The sequence below is a fragment of the Phascolarctos cinereus genome, unplaced genomic scaffold, assembly GCF_003287225.1.
Source record: "Phascolarctos cinereus isolate Bilbo 61053 unplaced genomic scaffold, phaCin_HiC Scaffold_5;HRSCAF=322, whole genome shotgun sequence".
NCBI lineage: Eukaryota > Metazoa > Chordata > Mammalia > Diprotodontia > Phascolarctidae > Phascolarctos > Phascolarctos cinereus.
Window position 1 is genome coordinate 11,686,663 of NW_027555958.1, and position 6,995 is coordinate 11,693,657.

At 47.2% G+C, this 6,995-nt stretch overlaps 1 long non-coding RNA gene across 1 annotated transcript; it reads right to left on the minus strand.

Annotated features, from left to right (window-relative positions):
• Positions 1-280: 280 nt before the first annotated feature.
• LOC110198071 (uncharacterized) lies at positions 281-6,070 on the minus strand. The gene is made up of 3 exons (XR_002321641.2): positions 5,951-6,070; positions 2,569-2,726; positions 281-633 (listed from the first exon to the last, which is right to left on the minus strand). It is a non-coding gene; the product is annotated as an uncharacterized LOC110198071 (long non-coding RNA).
• Between the last annotated feature and the right edge of the window lie 925 nt (positions 6,071-6,995).

Consider the following 6,995-nt stretch of genomic DNA (forward strand, 5'->3'; position numbering starts at 1 on the left):
GCTACAAATTTCCCACGTACCATCCTGGGGTTGGAGGAAGTGTGAACCTGCTCAGCCATGCCCAGGGACAAATCACCTATCCTAATCAAGGGTGAAGGGATGGGGATAGAGCAATATGTTCTCATTACTCATTGAAAACATGCTTGAGAAATGTCCCTCGTGGCGAACAGCAGAGGCCGAAATTCTGATCTGAGATTAAAGAATGTTGCCTCTTTTCTTCCAAAGACTTTGATATGCGCCATTTCTTAGTTCATCACCCGCATTGTTCAAGGAAAGGTGTTTTGCTTTTATTTTTAATGTGTTGGTAGCAAAGATTCCTAGAAACTTTTGTACAAATAAGTAAAGAATGATCGTATTTAATGGGGGGGGGTGTGGGGTGCGGCAAGAAGAACAAGTCTCTCCACTATTGACACAAAGTAGAGCAACCTTTGATTCCTCCCAGCAGGAATCTCAACTCACATGGTGGTAAATTCAGCCAAAGTAACCTTTACCCTGGAGAATCCTAGCACCAGAACTGGAAATCCATCAGGCCAAGGTCCTGGGAGCAGAAGGCTCTTCTCCCTGGTCCGTTTCATTGGCAAGTGTCCATTATCCATTTCGCAGCAGGCCAAGATACATGCTGGAATTCACTGCCTAGTGATACAAAAGAGGGCTTTACCTAAGAAGTTCCAGTGAGCCCTTGGCCAGGCTGCCTTCCCTGCTCCCTCCAGCCCTCAGTGGCAGCCCTTTCAAGGTAACTTCGTTTCCACTTTATATACTTTATACCTCTGCACACACATTGTCTCCCCTGACAGGAAGCTCCCTGAGGGCAGAATTGTTTCATTTTGTCCTTGTGGCTTCAGTACCCAACACAGTGTCTGAAACACAGGGATAGCAATCAGACCCATGACTCCTCCAGCATCAGGAACAGCCAGGTGAGGAAATTCCTTCTAATAATATGTAGTGCACAGCCTTAAAGAGAAAGGAGCTTAGAGCTGAAGTGATTTGCCCAGGGTCATACTGTCAATGTGCATCAGACATGGAACTTGAACGTAGGTTTTCCTGACTCTAGGGTGAGCTGCCTAACCACTTTGCTATACTGCCTCTCACATAGCAGGTTGCCTGATACAGAATTGATTGGATTATTTGTGTTTTCTAGGAGAGGTGGGAGTTTGGGGACCAGAGATACCCAGGATTCTGGAACAAGAGCTGGAAGAGAACTTTGAAGGCATCTAGTCCTGTCACCTCATTTTACAGGTGGGAGCCTGAGGCCTCAAGGGATCAAGGGCTTTGCTCAAGGTCACCCAGGGAGCCAGCTGTAGAACTAGGATTTGAATCCAGCTTAGCTGAATCCAAATTTTGCTCTCAGGCCATTTTGCCAGAACCCATGACTTTGAGACTAAGGCACAAGTCTTGTTCGAAATGGGAAGTTGCATAAGAAGAATGGCAGCCTTGGATGGAAACTCTGAAGAGAGCTAGTATACCTCCTTGCACCAGAGGGGCAGCCAGATTCTAGGGCTGCAAGGAAGGCTCAGGGGTGGAATTGGGGGGAACAAGTCCAGGGCTAAAGTCTGGAGGGACAAGCTAAGTTCCCAAAACATCCAGCAGACTAAGATTCAGGGATGGAGAGTTGAGTGGAAGTGTCCACGGGTAGCCCAGAAATTGTGCTTTCAAACCCCAAACTGAGAAAAGGGTAGCAGAGCACCTGTGTGAACTAGCCCTGGAAACCGGTGAGGCATGCTGTGATTCTGAAAGGCCTCTGCAGTATGGCCTTACGTTGTCTCTCCTCCTCCTCTTCGGAGGCTCCCTCCATCTCAGGGCCCCAGCCTACTGGTGTATTTGCTGCCAACAGAATGCCAGAGTATGGCTCTTTGGAGCTTAATGCGAATCGAGCCCCTGAGTTATTCCTAAGGCTGGGTGGGATGTGACTCACAGCTGCAATATGGTAATGGCTGGGAACACTTTATTCAGAAGAACTAGATTAGAGAAAACGGGCAGCAGAGTAACTGTATCTCAGGCTACGTCCATGAAAGGAAGACCTTGAACTGGAGACAAAGGCACGGAGAAGACTGGGTGAGGATGGCTGGAGGGAGATCCAGAAGCAATATCGTTGACCATTGGACCAGAGGAAGGAAAGGCACGATGAGTTCCAGAAACGGATCAGAAACCTGGCATGAAGGCCAGGTGGTTGAGTGAGGATGAGGCATTTCAACTATGTCCATCTGCTTGAGCATTCTCAGTGTTCTTCAAAGGGTAGAAGAAGAAGCAACAAGGCGGGCAGCTGGGTGGCGCAGTGGATAGAGCTCCAGCCTTGGAGTCAGGAGGACTCTGAGTTCAAATCCAGCCTCAGACACATAACACTTACTAGCTGTGTGACCCTGGGCAAGTCACTTAACCCCATTGCCTAACAACAAACCAAGAAAGAAAGATAAAACAAAAAAATGAAGAAGCAACAAGAGAAAATGTTTTGCACATGATTCTGTCCCGGTAGGAGAAGCTGTTGGTTTCTTTGGAGAAATGAGAGGGGCCCTGGGGTGACTCAATCATACCATCTTACAATCTGGATAGACTAGAATAACCCATTCTTACACAAGATGACTGGAAATTGGTGGATGGACTCCCACTGTAGAAGGGGCGCCTGCTTTTGCGGGGTGGGGGGGTCAGAACAAGTGAACTGGAGGGTCCTCTGTAACTCTGCAGTCCCATAATTTATCCTTGGAGCAATCCAGGTTTACCTTAGATGAGATCTAGAGAGGGGACAAAGCAGAGGCTCTTAAAAGGAGGAAGAAAATCAAATCGCTTTCAGTGCAGTAACTGATGAAGCCAGGGCTTCTGAGCCTCTCTGAGGCTCCTGGACCCTTTTGGAAGGCTGTGGAAGCCAACTGCCCCTTTCTCACAATTATGTTTTTAAATGGACAGCATAAAATACACAGATGACAAAGGAAATCAATTCCATTGAAATGAAGTTGTTGAAATATTTTTGAGAAGAACAAGCTCGCAGACCTCAGGCTAAGAAGCCCTGGGTTCTGTCAGTCGAAGAATTTATGATGGACCAGGAGTCAGATGGAAAGATAGGAAAGAATTTAATCCATGGGGACAGTAGGAGCAGTTAGTCCAATGGCCACTTCCTCCCCATTAGAGTACAATGAAAAGAAGTGTACAGGGTACTTGGGCTTTGATTCTCACAAGCATCACTTAACCTCTCTTGGCCTCAGTTTCCTGATATGTAAAATGGGGGCAGTGACTCAGAGGAGGTCTCTTTCAATTCCAAATCTATGATGATCAGTAATAATCTATAAACATCTTTCTTCTTGCAAAATGCAGAGGACCCCCACCCTGTCTCTGAGGCCCATTATCATATAGACGTTCTCTCTAGATAGAAGGTAAAGAAAATCTCCTTTCAATCTTTGAATTTTCCTAGAGTTCATCCATAGTTTCTCTGTCACAAGGATCACAATGCCTGAAAGCGCCAGCCATCACCCTCAGGCGACTCTCTTAGTGCATCCATCTGTCTGCAGGTGCTCCTCTGCTGGCCAGTTCTTCCCTGGACGCCAATATGTCATCACAGAACTGATCACCTTTCCCCCTCCTCCTATTCCAGATGTTCCTATTTCTGTGGAAGTCTCCACCACCCTGCCATTCTCTCAGGTCCATAGCCTTGCCTGGATTTCTCATTCTCTCTCCCCTCACTCGGCCAGGGGCTGCGAATGCTCTTGTTTCTGTCTTCATTACATCCCCCTCATCTGCACCTTCTCTCCACTCACATCTGTCCAGGCCCTGATCAGCTCTCTCCTTGATTACTGCACCAGCCCTCTTTTGATCTCCCCATCTCAAATCTCTCCCCACTCCAGTCCCTCCTACACAAAGCGATTTTCTTAAACAGATGACTCTCAGCTCCTGTGGTTTCCTATTGCCTCTAGGATAAGATAGAAACTCCTGTGTTTTTGTTACATAACCGGATCCCAACCTACCTTTCCAGCCTTGTGGGATATTACTCCCATCTATCTCTGCACTCTGCAATCAGGCCAAACTAGTTTTCTCTGCTTTCCTTACAAAAGATACTTCATCTCCCATCTCTATCCCTCTGCCCTGGCTGTCCCTCACGCCTAGCATGCCCTTTCTCCTTTCCTCTGCCTCATAGAGTCCTACTCTTCCTTTATGATGGGGCAGGCACTGCCTTCTTCTTTAAGCTTTCCTGACCCGCCCCGACCAGCCTCAGTGCTCTCCTCCAGCAATCCCTAGTATTTATCTACTTTGGTACAGATTTACATTTATTCACTTTATATTTATGCTGTAAATGTTTGTATATGATTGATTCTCTCCACCTCACCATTAGAATGTAAGCTCACTGAGAGCAGAGATTGCTTCATTCTTTGTATCCTAGCCCATAGCACAACACCTGGTACATAGTAGGTGCTTAATAAATGCACATTGATTGATAGATTGATTGATTAAAGGAGCTTACATACTGTGTTGGGGAAAACAATACTTACCTAAAACAACATACAAGGGAGATACAAGTTAACCTGGGGGTGGGGGGAAGGGTGGGACAGGTCCTGAAACGCCTGGGAGGAGGAAACGTTGGAGGATCTCTAAGAGGGGAAGCTGGAGGATTTTCCATGCTGGGAGGGATGGCCTATGCAGAGGTGGGGATAAAGGCCATGGAACTCGTGTGTATATGAGGAATCACAAAGGAAAGCCCAGCTGGTCGAGGTAGGAGTACTCCGGGGGAATGATGGAGCTCTGTCTGCAAAGCTAGCTTCAGGAGGGCTACAGCTCCAAGTTAATAAGCTTGTATTTCCTCGGGCTTTTCAGTAGAAGAGTGTGACAATATGGTGTAGGGTCCCTGACCCCACCATCTTCTCACTGGGTCATTGGAATGGAAGCCTGACCTAGTGATTTAACCCTTTCAACTCTCAGAATTTCCTCTTCCCCTACCCCTCCATCCCACCTCCATGACATTTGATTCTGGAAACAATCAAATCAATTCTGTCATTCCAACTGGAATAGACCACTTCACTCTATTCCCCCATGGCTCCATTCCCCATCCATGCAATTTTCCAAATCTGCTGGGTCTGGAGTTAGGAAGATCTGAGTTCAGATTTGGCCTCTGATACTTACTAGCTGTGTGACACTGGGCAAGTCACTTCACTTGTTTACCTCAGTTCCCTCAGATAAAAAGTGGAAATGAAAATTACACTTACCTCACCGGGATGTTGGGAAAATCAAATGAGATATTAGTAAAGCACCATGCCAGGCACAAAGTAGGTCACAACTTAACCCCTTCCTTTCCCCCAATCAGAATTCCCCTCCCTAACCACCCCTCCCCCTATGTATTGTTTCCCTTTATTGAAATGTAAGCTTCTTGAGGGCAGGAGTGTCTTTGCTTTTGTATTTGTATCCCCAAGCACAGTGCCTGAACCACAGTAAGGGCTTAATAAATGATTTTTCATTCATTCATTCAAAGTATGCTTTCAGAAGATTTGAGAGAGAGGTGACTGGCTAGTGTGTGGAAGGATAGAGATTGGGACTGCTGCTGTGATTTCCTTGGTACAGAGAACTCCCAGGTGAGGATATTTCCTCCACCAATGCAGGGCATTCCCCATAACCCTGACCGGTGACTACCTGACTGAGCAAGTGTGGTTTGGGGCAGGACAACCCCACTGCCTTCGGCTGCTGTGCAGAGAGAGGTCAAACTGCAGACCTGAGAAGTGGGGCCAGGTGGTGGGAAGGTCACATTTTTTGGTGTTTTAAGTCCTTGAAAATATGTTGGAAAAAATCTAGGAGTCAATGACTGCTCTGCCCATGGCTCAGTTCCTTAGAGATTCCCTTCCTCCCACTGCGTAGGAAGTCAAAGGGCAGCTGCATTCTTAGAGTCTACTTGTCTGTCTGCTGGCTATGAACTTGGCAGTGGTCTCGGAGTCCATGTGAGAAAGTCGTGAAGATGGCAGTGACGGCTGCCTGGGCTTACCTGCCAAGAGCTGAGGGCTCAGGCCAGATAGTCGCCTCTAAGCAGATGGGCCGTGGAGGGGAGGGTCCTCAGCTCCAGAGCCAGGTGGCTTTATGCAGGGCTCTTTCCACTGGCAAGTGGAAAATCAGCCAAGCGAACAAATGTTCCACCTCCAGTATTCCCAGCTGGGGGCAAACCCTGGGTGACATTAGTCAAACATTAACCGAAAGCTACCCTGGGCCCTGGGCCTGGAGCCTTTATTTAAAGGGATAGTTGGGTGCAAAGGGACACTGCTTTGGCTTTGAAACTATTTAAGTTTTCCCACATGTTCTTATTCAGAAAACAGCCCCTTGAACACTGGAGGGAAAAGGTAATTTTGGGTAGGACTTCGGCATTCTTTGCTGAAGAGATATCCCTCAACATTCTCCGAGGTCCTGGACTGTACTATCACAGCTTTAGAGCTTGAAAGGACTTGAGAAATCATCGGACCAACCCCCTCCTTTGACAAATGAGGAAACTGAGGCCCGTAGAGGGGCAGTGACTTGCCCAGGGTCATGTGGATGGGAGAACTCTTCCCTACACCTCACTGGGGGCCCCTGTAGTGTGACTTAACTGGGGTCATGCAGCTAGCAAGGATTGGGAGCAGGATTCGAACCCAGGTCTTCTTTAGGAGTGCAAATCCTTCCCCCTTAGGACAGACCTCCAAAGGGCACTGCCAGGATTGCATGGAATGACATTTGTGGCAAGTTTTAGAGAGACAGAGTGGTACAGTGGATAGAATCCTGGCCTTGGAGACAAAATCTTGCATCACGTACTTTCTAGCTGTGTGATTCCAGGCAAGTCAATCAATGTTCAAACCTCAGTTTTCTTCTCTGCAAAATGGAGATAATAGCATCTCATGAGATTATATGTAAAGTTCTTTGCAAACCTTAAATGTGAATTGTCATAATAATCAGAGGAACGAGATTGAGCCCCTAATCTGCTAGTAACTCCCTAGGAAGCAGATAAATACAATGGAAAGAGGATGTGCTTGGGAATCATGAGCTTGGGTTCCAATCTGACACTT